The sequence below is a fragment of the Chiloscyllium plagiosum genome, chromosome 1, assembly GCF_004010195.1.
Source record: "Chiloscyllium plagiosum isolate BGI_BamShark_2017 chromosome 1, ASM401019v2, whole genome shotgun sequence".
Taxonomy (NCBI): Eukaryota; Metazoa; Chordata; class Chondrichthyes; order Orectolobiformes; family Hemiscylliidae; genus Chiloscyllium; species Chiloscyllium plagiosum.
Genome location: NC_057710.1, coordinates 113,649,456 through 113,668,793, shown reverse-complemented (window position 1 = coordinate 113,668,793; position 19,338 = coordinate 113,649,456). Strand labels below are relative to the sequence as shown.

Here is a 19,338-nt window from a genome sequence, read left to right as displayed (position 1 = left end):
ACTAAGGAGTCAAAAGGAATAGAATGTTAAATTGAATAATCTTTTATCTTAATTTAACCTTAGCAGTCCTGTTATCATTCTGGTGAATCTACTATCTTCCCTCCAAAGCCAATGTATGGTAATTATGTCCAGAATTGTTCACAGCAATTCAGCTACAAACATATGGAGTTCTCTTGGGTGCAACCTAAACGCATCCAAATCAGAACAGAAAACTGCAAAATACAAATTACTACTGCCCTGAATAGTCATGGGTCGGGGCCAGAGGTTGGGAGCAGCAACATTAACGGTTTTACATCTTTTGCAGATTTAATTATTCCTTACTAGTTCCTAGAACAATGAAGGATCTGTTCATACTGGACTCTTACAATACTGCCAACACCATAAAAACTAGAAATATTAACACATACAAAAAGGAAATATATATAGTTAATCAAACAGCTGTTTCTATTGAACAAGCACACAGAACCAAGAAAACATCTTCTGGAGGAAACATTTTAAAATTCTTTTCTACTTTTCTTAATTCACTCCAGATTTATTGCATCGCAGTGAAAGATTAAACAGAATCAAACATTCCATCTTGGAATCTACTTCAAGGCTCAGTTAATAACCTAAAGGCTTAATACCTACAAATTATCTTCACTATGTCTAACTCATGATTCATTCACATGATCATTTGCAATAACGAGACAATTTGAAAAATCAGTCAATCAACTTGTTAACACATATAGTTTTTCACAGTTACTTTCATGCATTATCTTAAAAGATAGTCATTGAGGCATAGCATCAAACAGCATAGAAACAGACCCTTCTGTCCAACCAGTCCATGCCAACCATAATCCCAAACTAAACCACTCATGCCTGCCTGCACTTGGCCTATACTCCTGCAAACATTTCTTATTCATGTACTTATCCAAACATCTTTCAAACATTGTAACTCTACCCACACCCACCACTTCCTCGAGAAGTGTGTAAAAAAATTGCCCCTCACATCCTTTTTAAATCTCTATCTCCTCACCTTAAAAATATGTCCACTGGTCTTGAAATCCCCCATTTGAGTGAAAAGACAACAACCATTCACCTTATCTATCCCCCTCATGATTTTATAAACCTCTATAAGGTCACCCCTTAACCTCTTATGCTCCTGTGAAAGAAGTTCCAGCCTGATCCAGCCTCTTCTTCTAACTCAAACCCTCCTTTCTCTGCAACATTGTGGTAAATCTCTTAGAATTTGAAGTAACACAGAGAAACTTTGATTTAATATGGTTCTTCTGCAGGCCATTACTTCAATATTGAATGTTTGCATCGGTGGATCTCCCATTATGTTGGTTGGTGGTAAGCTGCCAGATTTGCTGTTTTCCAATCAATTCTTACAGCATGGAACAAAGCCATGTATATTGATATGTTTTTTATTTGATGCATGAACACTAACAAAGCAAGAAAAATAACAGGGACCTCAGGAAGTAAGGAAATTGTAAAAATTATTTGCTAGGCACATTCACGAGGTCCTTTAGACAATCCATTTCCCTATGACTAAGTCCAAAAATATGCTGCAAAAATTAAGAAAGAGTAGAACATCTTCTTGTACCAAGGAAAGGAAAGATGTCACGGATTACTTTTTATTTTGGGAATACAACTGCAAAATAATACAAATTAGAGGAGAAATATAGTTAGAATTGTTAACCTCATGAGAAATAAGTGAGTTGGAATTAATTGTGAGTTTGATACGTTTGGGGGAGGAAGGGTTACACACAGAGTAGGGATACGTTTGGGGGAGGAAGGGTTACAACACAGAGTAGGGATACGTTTGGGGGAGGAAGGGTTACACACAGAGTAGGGGTTGAGGAACACACCACTGCATGGTGGGTCAGTGGTTAGCATTGCTGCCTCATGTTATGACACGCCGGTGAACCCTTCTGCTAATTAAGCCAAACACACAGAAAAGCTCAACTCGTAATCTGTTAAAGTATGAGTGACTGATATATACCTAAATTTCCCTATTTAAAAAAAATTATTCTTCAACTCTAAAATGAACATAAAATAATGGCTATTTACAACTGTAAGCCTCCTTCCTCTTAAACGTTTGTTATCTACCTCCCACTTTATAACAATATACTGATCCAATAAAGCCCCTATTAAATTTACAGCAATTCAATTTTCAAAACCATTAGTGGCTGCCATCTCTGGTATAGATCGTCCTCTATTTGTATATCTCCCTGGGTCGCCTTTGGTCTTCTTTTGCACAGATTTTTCATATGAAAAGGTACCTTTGATAGACTGTGTTTTCCGGCAGTCTGTCTGACAATGGCAGGTGATGTTCTTTCTGGCTGACAGTACAAAATGTCTGCTTTGTATATCCCAAACATCAGATTTTCTCATTGGTTTGATGTTGTCAAAACAGTAAAATTCAAATTTGATTGGGTTATAGTATCTTGGGGCATAATTTAAACTGATTAAATTCGAACTGCTGTGAAAACAACTGGTATCTAGGTTACAGCCAAAATACTGCATCTTTCAATTTTCCAGCACACTCTGTGATACGACATATGCTTGCCAGCTTTCACTCTCTCAAAGGTACAGTACATGCCTTCAACTTCATAACACTCACAACTCCAGGGACCTGGGCTCGATTCTGCCCTCAGGTAACAGTCTGTGTGGAGTTTGCATATTCTCCCCATATCTGCATGGGTTTCCTCAGGTGTACCAGTTTCCTCCCACAGCCCAAAGATGTACTAGTTAGGTGGATTGCCCATATCCATTTGCCCAGAGTATCCATGCATGTGCAATATAGCTGAATTAGCCATGGGAAATGCAGGGGTTACAGGGTTAGATTTGGAGGGATGGATCTGGGTAAGATGTTGTTTGGAAGATATGTGTGAACCCGATGATCTGAATGGCCTACTTCCACAGGTAGGGCATCTATGATTGACAATATTCATTTAAACATTGATGAAGAGGGAGGGAAAAAACCATCTTTCACAAAATTGCAGATTAACATGTTATTTTATATTAATATTAGGAATCAAAATGGCTGCTTAAAGCATTCTGAAGGAAATGGTTACCACCTTCAATGTTTGCTAAACTGCTATCTATATGGCCGCATTGCGTTAGTGTGAAATAGTTCTGCATTGATGCAAAAGGAGTGAGTCACTGAGCAGGAACATTCCCAAATGCTCATAAGTCACTTCCTCTCTTCTGCATCTTGCCCCCTTCACCCTCCTTATCTGTAGCTCCCCTTACCCTCTTCACCACCCTGCCCCAACCAACCCCTTTATCTGCAGGTCCCCCACTCCCACCCATGAAGAAGGGTTACACTCAAAACATTGACTTCTCCACCTCCTGATGCTGTCTGGCTTGCTGTGTTCTTCCACCCTCCTGCCTGTCTACCTTACATTCCAGCATCATCAGTTTTTCTTTGTCCATAAGCCACTTCACGCAGCTAATTATTCACATTTCATTCCTGAAAAAAGTGAACCAATCAGGATGTTTTGTGAGCTTCAGACACACTGGATATGCCAGATAACTTTAATCAACAAACTTCAGTAAATGCATTTTGTCAATGGGCAAGTACCATCTTGTCTACAGTACCTGTCCTGGCTGTACATGGTGACATTAGTGGGTGCTTTCAATGTTAAACATTTTACATCTTACCTTTCTCACATTTATCCTGTCTTGATATCACACATTTCTCTAAATATCTTCTTTCTTAGTCACCTGGTTCATCTTAACATTCTTTTTCTTTATTATTTCAACAAACCATCTAAAGTCTATGGGTTAGGGGTTCATTCCTGAAGTTAACCAATAACCTGAACACCATCAGAAGTGGACAAGTGGCCAGGGCATGGACTGATGTTTTATTTATTTTAAAATATTTATAGGCCAAGGAAGTTCTGAAACCCATTGTTCTTTTAATTCTCACAGGTCACGACATTTTTCCTTTTAAATAAAAGAACAAGGACTTTGAGAGGAAGGGCTTTAGTTGAGGAAGTTGGAGTGGCTCTGATGAGTCTCTATGAACTTCAGCAGCATCCACTCCAAGTAGTGTTGGAATCAAAACAAGTGATTCTGACAATCTGTAGACTATTCTGTAAAAGAGCTTTATTCCTCTTTTTTCAAAATAAGCAATTTTGACCTCCCAACTCCAAACCAACAAGGTTAGTCCCATATCTCTATATCAGCTTACCTGAGAACCTCAATAAATAATAAACCAGGCCTCATTAACATTTCCAGCCCAGAGCAGCTCCAAAACGTTGTGACATCTCAGCGGATAAAAAGTAAAAGCACCATCATTAAGGTATTTGTACTCCCCAGTAACCTTGCAACAATTTGAAATCTGAAATTTATGTCACAGGGAAACATTCCAAGGTTGGTATGTTTAAGACTAACAATCGTTGTCCACAAGTCTGCATCCACTGCAATCCCCTCAGAAAATACAATGAAGAGCTATTCAGGCCAGATCCTTTGACTGATTGTGATTTCACACCTGTACTGTCTGAACTGTACAGAACTGAGGACTATACAACCAAGTACACAAACCCTCATCCTATTGATAGAAAAACTGGACCAATGGTAGTCCCAGTGATGAGGTAGTCCCCATCATTCCCACTCATGAGATGAAACATGACAGAGGGAAAAGAGCTTTGCACAGCCCTCCAAAACCCTAAGAGATTTTTATTTGCTTGTTTGCCACCCACTGATGTAATTCTGCTATCTTTGTTTCCCTCTTTCACCCCTTCTCTGATCCAATCTTGCTCTACATTTTGGTTCTTTGGGCCTTAATACTTCACTTGGACTTCAATCACTGTGTGCAGCCAAATGGAATTGATTAGTAGAATAAATAGTGCAATAAACACTAAGCAAGATTTCAAAAAGCTAATTTAACTGTGGACTTTTTTTCATTTATATTTAGCACAAAGTATTTCTCTTAAATTAGATTAGATTACTTACAGTGTGGAAAGAGGCCCTTCGGCCCAACAAGTCCACACCGACCTGCCAAAGCGCAACCCACCCAGACCTATTCCCCTACATTTACCCTTCACCTAACACTAGAGACAATTTAGCACGGCCAATTCACCTAACCTGCACATTTTTGGACTGTGGGAGGAAACCAGAGCACCCGGAGGAAACCCACGCAGACACGGGGAGAATGTGCAAACTCCACACAGTCAGTCGCCTGAGGCGAGAATTGAACCCGGGTCTCTGGCGCAGTGCTAACCACTGTGCCACTGTGCCACCCACAAATCTTAAGTCTGAAAATGCTGCATTAACTTGTAATTGTTTCTAATGGAATCCAGGTTGTAATTCTTCAGAAGAAAACCATTTAGTATTAATAATAACTGGCACCAAATTATTTAGTTTGGTAAACTGTAATTGTGAACAGAATTGCACACATCATATGCAAATCATAAAAACAATCATCTGGTACTCAAAGTGATTCTTTATCAACTTATGGCTGTCATATATCCACCAAGGATGCATTCACAAACATCTAGCTTCACAGTAATACAAGTTATTCTTCACCGTGACTCTAAAAGCAATGCCATCTGCAATTGACCCAGAGATGCAAAACTGCAACCTCTAGCATCTTATGGTCTTAAAAAATTGTAAATCACAGATCACTGTCTGAAACAAAGTCTTCAGCAGTTTGGGGTTCCAAAACCAGAGTAGAACAAGGATAGGGCTGGAACGTTGCCTGCAAAGGATGTAAAGGATTAAAATGTAAAGTCTTTGCTGAATTTGAGGTAACAGAATCCATAATTATATTTGATCCGAAATTTAATGAACTCTTCTTCATGTGTGCATTTACACAGCAGATAGATAGAACAATGTACCAGCAACAGACTCCACAGTCATCAGAACCCAGGAGATGAAGATCGATTTTGGAGATGTGAGTAGAAATCTGTTTCCTGAACCTAGGTGAACTCAGGGGAGATATCTCCAGTTCATCTTCTACACATAAAATGTTTATTATGGTGCATTTTAAGAACTAATTTTGAATACCCCTGTTACAATTATGCTATACTTATTTGCATAAACAATTTTCTTGTGAATACAAATGTTACTAAAACAAGAATAAACGTGATAAAGTAATGAAATAATGTCACCTCTGAACCATTGTGAAACGTGCACTGTTTGTCAAACTGTTGAAGGTCTGCATGCCAGAGAATAATGAAGAAACCACTTTCAAAGAGAATACGTTGCCCCTCTGCCACTTGTTCTATTTTTACTTACTTGAATTCTGAATGCAGTATCTGTGAAAAGCCATGTGGTTACCTCCGGTCATTACTACCACAACTCCCAGCTGTCGTTACAGTGACCCTGCACGTGATTACAGTATCAGGGAGATAAGCTCTTCCACTGACTTCTTGGTTAAATCAATCTATTCTCAAAGGTGGATTAAGTGCATGATTGATTGCTGTATTCAGAAAACTGCATGCATTTGTCAAATGCCTGTTCAATCAGATGCTGAGAACATACTGAATTCTTCTATGATGTGATAATAATAAACAAACATTTTAAATTGATTTACTCATTGTTTTCACAAAGCCATGTACCAGAAATTGCATTTTAAAAACCACATGGTGCATAGTGTTAATAATTTGCTCTCGGTGGGATTCAAAGTGTAAGATGGCCACTTTGACAAGTATCTATTTCAGGTTTACAAAAGGGCACTTAAAATCAGAGGTTGCCATTATTCAATTATATCTACATGTCGGTAGTCTCAAAAGAGCACTGAAGCATGAGTCTGAAACACATTGTGAACATTCAGGTCTCTAAACCAAGTACAGCATCTGATAAAGTAGTAAACAGAAAACATGACAGCAGACAGAACATACAAAGTAGTCATCTCTGGAGTACACTGCCTCTTCACATATTTACATGGTCCCTATATTTCTGCAGCAACTCAATGCAACATCTGAAGCACCGGAGTGTGAACTCTGACAAAGAATTAGAAGATAACTCTCCCAACATAAATATACACAAAAATCTGGCACTGTAAAATAATCAAAAAATTGTTGTGGACTGTCTGGCAGTCTTCATGGCTTGCTTAGTTGTTTGCATGATTTATTCATTAATTAATAACAACTCAAACTTACCTGTTGAAATTGCTTGATAAATGCTGGCAAGCTAAACTAGTTACTGAATGATTTACCATGCCATTATTTACAGTATTCCACATTTTAGCATAATCTGCAGTGCCTAAATATTAAAAGTATCATTTAAATTTAATTTTGTTTAAAGTTAAACAAAAATTACATCAACTAGCAAGATTAATATTCCAATGCATTCTGGACTTAATTGGCATAATATCTCAGAGCTACTTTAACCCACATCAGATCTAACTACCATCTCTCCTTGGTTCAATATTTGCCACAATTTTAGGTGGTTTTCCTTCGACTGGCATTGAATTCACATTTTCAAAACGACCGTCATCAGCCTCTTGCACCTAAAAGAACTCACCATAAAGCCCTATATTGAAGCCAACGATGATCTCCCTGAGCCTCTCAAATTAATTAGTACCTCTCCGCTCAGAGCTCACTTTACCCAACCCGAATTCTCTTCAGTCAGGTCTCTGTCTTCACCATAATGCTATGAATACCCAACTTAGAACTATCAACATTGGCTGTGAATTACAGTTGCAGCACTTGACCTTTTTTGTCTTCTTTATCAGATTGACTATTTCAACCTTCTGCAACATTTCTCCAACACTGTATCACTTTCCCTTGGTTCTCCACTAAGCTGTCCCAGTGGAATCAATACATTTCCAGAATGACTTCATTATCCCCGCTCCAGTCCCATCCAGCTTCCCTAATGCTTGCTAAGATTTGATCCTGACTTGACTTTCATACCCAAAAGCATTTTCTCAATGTTACAGGCATGTAAAAACAAATAAGAAACTTGCTTTTATATCTTTTGCTTCATCTCATATCCACTCAATTCCTCTTCATCATCCCCATGTTAGTTAATATGGATAATGGTTCCCTTTCCCAATTGAGCATCCCACCCACCCTCAAAGACACCATGACCAATGTTTGCAAAAACAAAATCAATCTATTTTCAAATTCCCTTTCCTTCCTAAGGTCTTCAGATTGTTGCTGAATTTATGCCTCTGGAGTGTGTAATCCAGTATGCCCAATATCAATGGAACTGAACTTATTCTTGACTGAGACAGAGATTGCAACATTGCAAGGTAAGTGGCTGCATAGATCGTACAAACTTTGTCTGCTATCCAAGACACATTTTCATCACTTAAAGGGTTGATGAGAAACTTGTCAGGTTTTTTTTTCTCTGTTGTGTTTTTACTACTCTCACGCTTCACTCGAGATTATGAATCAGGGCTTGGATAGGAAATGTCCAATCAAGTTCCACATGTGTGCTCACAATACAGTGCTCCACCTCACCAGCATCTCTTCCAATCCTTCCACTGCCCTTGATTTACCAAGCTACTTGTCTAACATCCAGTCCTCAAAGAACAGAAGTTTCCTCCAAAAAAGCCAGGAAATGTGACACCATTATTTTCATTCCCATTAGAAGCACAGTTCTCCAGTCATCGACTCCATCCCTCTCCCTGGCAAGTGTTGGAGGCTGAACCAGACTGTTAATAAGCTTGGCATCCTAATTAACCTCGAGAAGAGCTTCTCACCTTATATCTGCTCAATTACACAAACATAATGGAAATACAATGTTTTTCAATCTCTGTCAACTCAACTATTGCCAAAGTTCCACACTGTAAGTAATCTACCTCCAAATCTACCTCTCATCTGTTAATGTTATCTTCAGATTCAACTGTTCCGATATGTTCTTGCTGGCCTCCCAGATTGCACCATTGTAAACCCTGAGGTTATCCAAAACCTCCTGCCTGACATGAGGTCATACCAAGTCCCATTCACCCTTCACTCATGCTCACTGACCTAAATTAACTTCCATCTATGAACACCTTGATGTTAAAGTTCACATTGCATTCTATCTCTGCACCCTTCTCCAGCTGTACAATCCATTTAAATATCTGCACTCCTCCAATTCAGGACTCTTGTAATTCTAATTTTTACTGGTCCACCACATGCAGCTGACCTTCAGTTGTCTATGCCTTGAGCAATGGAATTTTTTCCCTAAATCTTTCTGCCTCTCTAACACTCATTCCTTAAAATGCTTTCACCTGGCTTGATATGTTTTGATATTGTTCAGTGTTAAAATTTGTTTGATAATGATCCTGGAAATTATCTTGGAACATTTTATAAGGTAAAAGTGTTGTATAAATGCAAGTTGTTGTTAGCCTAATGATGCAGTATGATGAGTGTGTGACAGACAGTGTGAATGATCAGATCTTATAGGACTTTCCTGCATGTCAATGTTATATGTTTTGATGCCTATTTCTCCCCAAATTACTTCTTCAGTTCTCTCTATTCTAGTGTTCACACTCAAAGGATGACTCAAAATATAAACTGCATCTACTGTGTCTAACATCAAAACTGCTTATCCTTTCTATCAGCTCTTCACAGAAATCAATACCACTCTCCATGCCATCCAATATTTCTCAAAGATCTTTCAAGTTCATGAGATGGTCATTCATGGCTCCATGTATATCTACTCAAATATAGTTAGAACCTCTTTAGTTACAGCAGTCCTTCCACCACACCCCTCAAACCCTACCCCCTCCATCTCCATCTGGGGGGGGGGGGGGGCACCGAAGTACTTACCCTCGGCCCCTGCTTCTCTTCTCTTTATACACTTATAATATCATGCAGAGGATCAGTTTTCAAATGTATGTTGAAGAATACCAACAATTCTCTACAGCACTTTCCCTTGACGCTTCAAGTGTTTAGGGCGTAGGTTTGCTCGCTGAGCTGTAGGTTTGATATCCAGACGTTTCATTACCTGGCTAGGTAACATCATCAGTGGCGACCTCCAAGTCTTCTGCTTTCTATTTATATCTTTCTCCTGGATGGGGTTCCTGGGGTTTGTGGTGATGTAATTTCCTGTTCGTTTTCTGAGGGGTTGATAGATGGCATCTAGATCTATGTGTTTGTTTATGGCGTTGTGGTTGGAGTGCCAAGCCTCTAGGAATTCTCTGGCATGTCTTTGCTTAGCCTGTCCCAGGATAGATGTGTTGTCCCAGTCGAAATGGTGGTTTGTATCATCCGTGTGTGGGGCTACGAGGGAGAGAGGATCGCGTCTTTTTGTGGCTAGCTGGTGTTCGTGTATCCTGGTGGCTAACTTTCCTGTTTGTCCTATGTAGTGTTTGTGGCTGGTAGACTGCTTCTCCAATGTCATCTCTTTAATAAGACTCAGGATTTATGACTGCAACATCAGTTAGGTCAAACCAACTGCAAATTGGCATCCTAATCCTACGTTGAGCTTTAAATTCCAAACCATCACTCCAATACTGTTCACCTCAGTCTTGGCTTAATTCCCTGTTGTTGAAAATCTTAAACGTGCCTTTGCTACCTGCAGTAATGTGTATTGTTTGAGATCAGCCTTGGTCCAGTTGCTGTCCAATGTCTTTAACCCTAAAAATGTAACTTTAAAGTGTAGACCCTCTTTCCTTCAGCATTTCATTATTGCATTTACATCTTTTCCCCTCTTTCATCCCATCTTTAATTGACTCTTGTTATTTCACCTTCCATACATGATTTTATGTTGAATTAAATATTCTTATTTATACTTTCCAGTTTAGATTCTGCATGCCTGAGTGAGGATTCTTCTATCTGATATGTTGAAGAGACACTGCTGTTTGCATTGCTCATGTGTGCTACAACATTCCCAGTTCAGAGCATCACAATGAAAAGCATCCCCCAGGAATCACAGGTTGCTACTCAAAAGCCCAACAAATGCCTGTAGACAGCTAGAAATGTAATGAACGGTGAGAACTTTGCTTCATCACTGATCATAAAACGCAGCTCAATACATCAAGGAGTTCAGAAAACAAAAGAGATTTAATTTTAACATAAAAGTCTAAGTGAACTCTTCAGCTCAGTCATATTTCCCAACCACCCTGCAACATCCCTGTTACAACATCCAACCTCAGCCAACTCAATGTGATGCTTTTTAAGACCCTAGCAAGTGAAAAAAATTAGTAGTCAGTAAAGGAACAAATGTGAAAAAGAAAGAGATATTCAAGCCATTCATAAGCAGATGGTGAGAGATAATTACAAACCCTGGAAAAAAATAAAGAAAAAACATTGAAGAGTGATGCAGAGACCGTAATGAAGTCCGTATTTGAATGAGAGGGAGTGAAGTGAATTATAGACAATGTGAAATCTGCAGAAACACACACGAAAAATAAAGAGCTGAATTACTTATTGTTTACAAGCAATACTGTTCTTTCATAATTCCTTGTATTTTACGACTCCAGGTAGTATAATGAAAGTTAAACAGATCATTTTAAGAGTAAATAGATGTGAGGACTTTAGGGTCTTTCTGAGGAGGTGTATTAGTTTGGGTCAGGTATTTATACTTTCTGAGGTATGGTTCAGTAAAAATTATCACATGACCAGAAAAATTAATTTCTCAACTTTCAGTCATTTCTTCGATAGAAGTGACCATAACTGTCCATAAACCTCCAATGGTGCGATGACATTCGGAAGCTCCATGTGTGAACACAGCAATTATACTGCCACTCACTGGTATAACACTTTCACAGGATCACCTCACATGAGAATATAGTAAAACCTTCTTTCGAGTTTGCAGGGGACTTGCTCACTAATCCATATTAAGTGGAGTGTGAGACCGCTAGAGGTCCCGTTCTAATCCGATCCGCCTAAGATGTAACCCAAGTCAAAAATGTTTCAAATGAAAACATAGTTAAGCTGCAAATATATGTAAATTGTCAAAGATATCAAGTTGTTGATATCTTACAATGATCTGACCCTTGTATGTTGAAAAATGTTGGGAGTTAGTTCAAGAAAATCTCAGTCTTTTTCTGTTTAGCACATTCCCTTTGGACAAGTGTGATACAGTCAATCATGCTGTAAATGCAGTCAAACAGATATTCGATGCTTTTGTACTGCATTTTGAAATCCCAGTTATATTTCTACAGCCTTTGATGTTCAGCTAGGAAAACAGTCTGGCAAGTGGGTGGGTGTTCATCAGATTCTTCTATGAGTCATTAGGCACCTCAGTTGAAGAGTGTACTACAACCTACAATGTGCCTCCTCAGTTGGTGCAATTATATAGTGTATTCCACCTCAGTGTATGCTTCTCTGGTTGTCTCAGTTCGAATTTGCTTTGCTGGCTTCCTGCAAGTGAGTGAAAAGAACCTGGTCATCAGGCTCACCGTGATCCTCCCCACTCTTGACGTCTGCTGCTGTTGTAGCCCATTTGAACTTAGTGGGGTGAAGGCAGGTAGCAACTTTCAAAGACATCTTTCATGCCTTTTTCATCATGAAAGTGGCCTCCAGAGCAGTCGGGTTGTATTCCTGCTCATCATCAATGGCCATCAGAGACTGTTATTGTGCTTTGAAGGTTCCTAATCAGATCCTGATCCACTGGCTGGAGCTTGGCCATGGTTTTGAGAGGCAAGAACTTCAGCTCGACGGTTCTGAGGCCAGAGATGTCAGGGTGCATGGAGTCGGCATCTGTAACAACAAGAATAATCTTTTTCTTCCATCAAAGTGCTTTAACCACTTTGCTGATCCAAGCTGTTTTGTTAGCCTCATACAGTGTCTCATCATTCAACAAAACATCACTTCTTGGACTTTCCTGTCACAAGGTGCAGCAACATTTTGGTGCCATCCACGTTGCAACAGACCATAGCAGTATCTTGTCCCTGCTCCACTTTTGACCATTACTCAATTCACTTTTAAACATCAAAGAGCAATCTGGCATTTGCTGCATCAACTTCCCTTTCTCTCCAGTCATCAACAATTTACCTGTTTCTCAGCTTTAATTATTTACGCATCTTTCAAACAAAAATCTCAATGTCAAATGATGGCTGGCCTTGCGCTCCACAATTCTATATGGTCTAACTCTGGTCTGATTCATTGGTGCAGTCTCAAGATAAGCTCATGTGAATCCAGATAATCCAGGAGTCATCATTCTTATACTTCAGCAAACCTGCTGATGGCAGTGGCTGACAACTTCTTCATAACAGGAAGGTTGGGAGATCCAAATTGGACTCATTACAGTTTCACTGTAGCCCCAGTGCACAAAACTAAATTACTCCAAAAACCTCCAGTTAATTCAGGCACTGATCTATAAATATCACCAATCCTTACTTCAAGATGAAACACACATCCTCCCACACTTGGAAATTTAGGCTAAATATCGAATACAGACCAACAGTTCAAAAATAAATCAGCTCTTCGGTAGCAGCACACCATTGTTGCCCAAAAGGAACTCCGGGCAAGTCACAGGAAAAGGGTGGGAGGAGGATTGCTACTTCCTTCTGGATTGTGCATCGCTTTATTTTACAACAGATTATTTTTGCAATCACACAAAGGCTAGTCTTGGAGCTGCTTCCATTTGTGAACGGATTCATGCAGCACATCCTGTTCAATACATGGTGCGGTGGGACAAGCTACTCAGTAGTGAGTTGATTGCCACCTTCAATTTGAAAACTATTCATTAGTGGCACAAAGTGAGGCAAAAATAATTTAACATCATTTCCAGGCCTCTGTTTGCATTAATGAACTTCATTTGGAAATAGGTATAGATAACAGTAAGACAATGTCAATTGCACCAACAGAGGAGGCACATTGTAGGTGGTAGTACACTCTTCAACCAAGGTGCCTAATAACATATAGAAGAATCTAATGAATGCCCACCCACTCACTATTTTGATTGGTCAGTTGTTATTCCACTGATGTTCAGTACATCTGAGATGACAGTTGGTTAAACAGATATTGTAAAATTTGCTGCAACATGAAAATGCCATGTGCATAGACTGTACAAATATTCCCATTCTGACTTTGCCCTGTCCCTGCCAAGTTCCTGACATCACCCACAACCTCCAACAGATGGATGAAATTTCAACATCTCCCACTGAATAGAGGCCAAGAGATCAGACAGTGGGAGGAACAGGGGTTTGAACACAGAAACACTGATAAAAGAAGCAAAAGTAGACCATTTGGGCCTTAGAGCTGCTCCACCATTCAATATAATCTTGGCTGATCATCCACCTCAGTACTCTGTTCCTGCTTTCTCCCCATATCCTCTGATCCCTTTAGCCCCAGGAACTACATCGGCACCTTTCTTGAAAGTCCTCGATGTCTTGGTCTCATTAGATACTTGTGGCAGGGAATTCCACAGGCTCCCCACTCTCTGGGTGAAGAAATTATTTCTCATCTCCTTCCTAAAGGCCTACTCTCATGGTTAGATTGTGACCCCTAGTCTGGACTCTCCAGTCATCAAGAAAGTTCCGCCTGTATCTACTGTCCAATCCTGTTAAAAGTTTATAGGTTTTCATGAAATTCCATCACCACCCGCACCCCCCACCCCTTCAATTCTTCTAAACCCCACTAAATATAGTCCTTACTGCTCCAGTCTCTTCCTTTACATCAGTCCCAGGAATCAGTCTGGTAAGCCTTCCTTGCACTCCTTTGACAACCAAAACCTTCTTCCTCAAATAAGGAGACCAAATCTGCACACACTACTTCAGGTGTAGTTATGCCACTGCCCTGTACAATTGCAGCAAGACATCCCTGCTCCTGTACTCGAATCCTCTCACTATGAGGATCAACATATCATCTGCCTTCTCACCACCAGTTGCACCTGCATGCTTACTTTCAGCGACTGGTGCACAAGGACACCCAGGTCTCGTTTTACTTCTCCATTTCACAGCCTATTACCATTCAGAAAATAATGTGCATTCCTATTTTCGCTATAAAAGTGGATAACCTCACATTTATTCACAACATACCTCATTGGCCACGTATTTGCCCATTTACTTAACTTGTCCAAATCACACTGAAGCTTCTCTGCATCCTCTTCACACCTCACCCTCCCACCCAGCTTTGTATCCTCTGAAAAGCTGGAGATATGACACCTGGTTTCCTCACCTAAATCATTACCATATGTTGTAAATAGCTGGATTTCTGTGGTACCCAACTAGTCACTGGCTGCCATTTGATCTATTTATTCCTACTCTTTGGTTTCAGTGTACCAAACAGTTTATCTACGTCAGTACACGACCCCCAAACTTATGTGCTTTAATTTCACACACTCATCTGTTATATGGGACTTTATCAAAAGCCACCCGGCAATTGAGATGTCAGCACTACCCCAAAACCTCTAAACATCCCAAACAACCCAAATCCCCAAAAACCACCCAACCCCATTCACCATGCACTCGCTAACTCACCGCTCACTCTTTTAAACAGAACCATGCCCGATACTTGCTCTTGTGCACATTATTTAAAAATAATTTTATATAACTATTTTATATAAAAATAGTTTTATATGATCTTTAACCTGTGGCTGTCCCTGTGAAGCACTGATTGAATTAAACAACATGTTCATTATAGGCAGAGTACTGACCTTGTTCAACCAGTGTAAAACCCAAAACAAAATGTCTACAGTCAGATGTGATTCTGGAACTGGATTGCACTTGCTGAATAACCAGAATGCTAATTTTAGGTAATAGGCAGATATTTTAATGTGGCTCATATTTAGACTTGCTGGAAGCAACATGCATTGAAAAGCCAGGGCTTGCTAAGGAATGTCTTCAAGCCTTGCAATTTATATTGAATTTCTCAAAATATAGGGATGCTAGGATTTTTCAGTTGCTACTTCCATGATGGTGCCTTGGCTAGAGGTGGTTTGTCAAATAATAACAATTATTTTTCTCTTGCAGCATAACTTGTTGCAATCATTTGAAATTTGGCACTCTTGTGATTGTCCTGAGGAGTATAGGATTAAAACCTTTAGCAACATGTCCCTCGTCTCGGTAACATTCAACGTTTACGCTGATATTTTAGAGGTACTTTGTTACATTCTCCATTTTTGGTGAAGCTGGATAGGGAATTTGACACATTCCCAACCCATCTGGGTTATTCAATTTCTAAAGGCTTCAAAGCATCATTAAAATGCAATAGTTCTCCAAACACACAGGCAGCAACTGGGGTTTAATAACACAAGCTCTCTCACTCTGAGGATTGATTAAAATGCACTAACATTTTTTAAAATTAATTTCCAGTGATATATTCTATGAAGTACCTTAGGCGGTGAATCAAACTGGTGCCTACCTCCCAAAGTGTGAGAAAAAGAATCTAAAATTGCTGCCCACTTTGTATAAAGTTTAGGATCAGAGATACTTGAAGTTTTAATTTTTTTGTTGGTCACCATGCGATGGGCTGGCGTTACAAATGTGAAAGGGAAAGAAATAGAATGAGAACATCCAACCAGGAATATGAAAATCGATTGCAAAAGCTTTAACAAATATTTAATAAAGGGATTTACAAAGTAATCATGAAGGCACAGACGGAGAAACATATGGAAAATTATGAAATGGTTAAGGTGTCGAGCAAATATGTTGTGCCTCTATTCATTATGGGGCAGCTGAGTGAATCAGTGGTGAAGAAGCAAGTGAGGGGATGAGTAGGTGGACAGGCGAGTGGGTTGAGGGGTTAGCAGGTGGGCATGTGGCTGTGAGAGTGAGTGAGAGAGTGGTGGGTGTGGATGTTGGCTGAGAGAGAGAGTGAGAAGGTGAGAGCAAGACTGAGTGACACAGTGCTGTTTGGGTGAGTTTGTATTCCAAACTGCTTGCTGTATTTCAATACTATTTTTTAGTGACTTGTGAACAAGGACGTGCAGGTCTCTTTTAACATCTACACTTTCCAATCACTCACTATTCAGGAAATACTCTGCATCCTTACTCCTCCTATCAAATATTATAACCTCACTGTTATCCACATTATATAACTTGAAAATATTACAGAGACAGACATCCCCCTCCCCCATAAAAATCACTGTCATATATGCTGAGCAGCCTGGCCCAAGCACTGATCCTTATGGTACCCAGTGGCCACAGCTGTGATACTGAGAATGACCAATTTACTCCTAGTTTCTACTCACCGCCTGCTACACAATCCTCAACCCTTCTTCTTTTTTAACTCCAATTCCACATGCTTTAATTTTGTCTGCCCAACTTCCTATGTGGGGCATCAACAAGACCCTTTTGAACATGCATACACACCACATTCACTGGTTCCCTTTTACTGACACTGCTAATAAGATCCTCAAAATACTCAGGTTTGTCAAACAGAATTTTCCTTTCACAAATCCTGTTGTCTCTCTCCAATCAAAATTAACTTCTAAATATCCAGATAACTCTTCCTTTATAATAGATTGATTGATGTAAGGTCAACAGACCTGTAGTCCCCATTTTACTCTCTCCCGCCTTTCTTAAGGTTGGCTTACATTCTCAAAGTTCCAAGTTGCAGGCACCATTGAAAGTTGATCACCAATGCATCCACTAGGTCAGTAGCCATTTAGTTTAACACTTTAGAGTGAAGGTCATCAGGTCCTGGGGATTTCTCAACATTCAGTCTTATTAATTTTTTCAGGCTCTTTTTTATCAACATTTATTCTTTCAGTTTCACACTCTCATGAGACCCTTGGATCTGAATTATTTCAGGGAGACTTCTTGTGTCTTCTGTGAAGACAGAATCCTAACGGGGTCTGAACAATGTCGTGTACAGCAAGCAATGTGGCAGAATCGCACAAGAAGTGCAGCAAGGTTTCTCTCACCATTGGAAACATCTTTTCTGTAAGCTCCAGGCATCAAGATGAGACTCTCACCAGACAATGGAGAGTTGCCTATTAAAAGGTGGTTATTGCTTGTTAACCTCAGATTCTGCCTCATTAATTTCCAGCTTTCTGTTGTACCAACCACCACACGGACACTGGATGCTAAGAATTTGGCATGTCCGTCAACATTGATATCTGACGTGCCTGTCTCTAAGAAACTTCATGGCATTCTCTGATTCACGTACAGTATGCATATGCTTCAATACTGCCTCTTGGCTCCTCTCACTCTTACCAATGTTAGTTGCCCCTTGCTGTTTCTCAGCTTCACCCAAATAGTTTCTACATACACCTCTTCTAATTGGAGATCCTCTCTGCCAAATACTGACCCTGTTCCCTTATTAGCAGCACTACCTAACTTACTTTTCCTTTTACCTCAGCCCTCCCTAAATGTCACCTCCTTTAACAGTCAGCTCCCAGTTTTGATCACCATGCAATCATGTCGCCTAATGGCAGCAAAGTCATATCCTGTAACTTCTACCAGTGTCATCAATTCACTATCTTTTTGCAAAAACTGTGTGTATTCAGATGGCATGCTCCTATTTCAGTAATTTAATCCTGGTGATTCTTGGATTTATTTCTGCTCTTTCCACTTTCATTTAGAGATTTTCCACTTACCAAATGCAGCTTTTTTTTTCATTCCAGTAACATTCCTTTTTAGGTTCGCATCCCCTTGACAAGCTGGTTTAAGTCCTCTCCAACAATCCTAGCAAATTTCCACATGAAGATATTCGTCCCAGTCCCGATAAGGTGCAACCTGTCCTCCTTACACAGGTCTCAATTGCCCCAGAACTCGTCCTGTGTCATAGAGTTAAAAGCCATCCCTCCTGCACCATTTTCCCAGCTCATTCATTCACCCAATTTCTCATTTTCTGGAAGAAAGTGGGGACTGCAGATGCTGGAGATCAGAGTCAAAAAGTGTGGCGCTGGAAAAGCACAGCCGGTCAGGCAGCATCCAAGGAGCAGGAGAGTCGACGTTTTGAGCATAAGCTCTTCAACTAGGTTTGTTCAATATACATTTCAGTTGCACGACACTGTAATTTTTTGTATAAAGTCTGTGTCTTATGGTCCTGCTCCACAGTTACCTGATGAAAGAGCAGCTCTCGGAAAGCTATGCTTCCAAATAAACCTGTTGGGACTATAACCTGGCCTTGTGTGATTTGTAACATTTTCTGCAATCACTGTGCACCCTGTAGTACTGGGGGCAATCCAAAAATTACTGCCTTTGATATCCTGCTTTTCAAATTTTTGTCTAGCTCCATAAATTCTCCTTTTAGACCTCTTCCTCCTTCTATTTTTATAACTGGTTCCAATGTGGACCCAAACCTCTGGCTCTTCACCAGCCCCTATACCAGCAAAAGAATGCCCTGCAGCTGCACTTTTTCCAAGCATGCTGTCATCACATTATAATGGGCTCCAGCATTTTCCCTACTAATGCTGCTAGGCTAACCAGTCTGTAATTCCCAGTCTTCTCCCTCCCTCCCTTTTTAAACAGTGAGGTTACATTTGCCACCCTCCAATCTACTAGGATTGTTCCACGATATAGCCTTTTGAAAGATAACAACTAATGCAGGCTCTATTTCCATGGTCAACTCTTTT

The 19,338-nt window shown here is 39.9% G+C and overlaps 1 protein-coding gene across 10 annotated transcripts in view; it reads right to left on the bottom strand.

Annotated features, from left to right (window-relative positions):
• The window catches only part of LOC122551847 (LIM domain-binding protein 2), a 289,549-nt gene that overhangs the window by 245,088 nt on the left and 25,123 nt on the right, over positions 1–19,338 (bottom strand). The gene's annotated exons all lie outside the window — the stretch shown is intronic.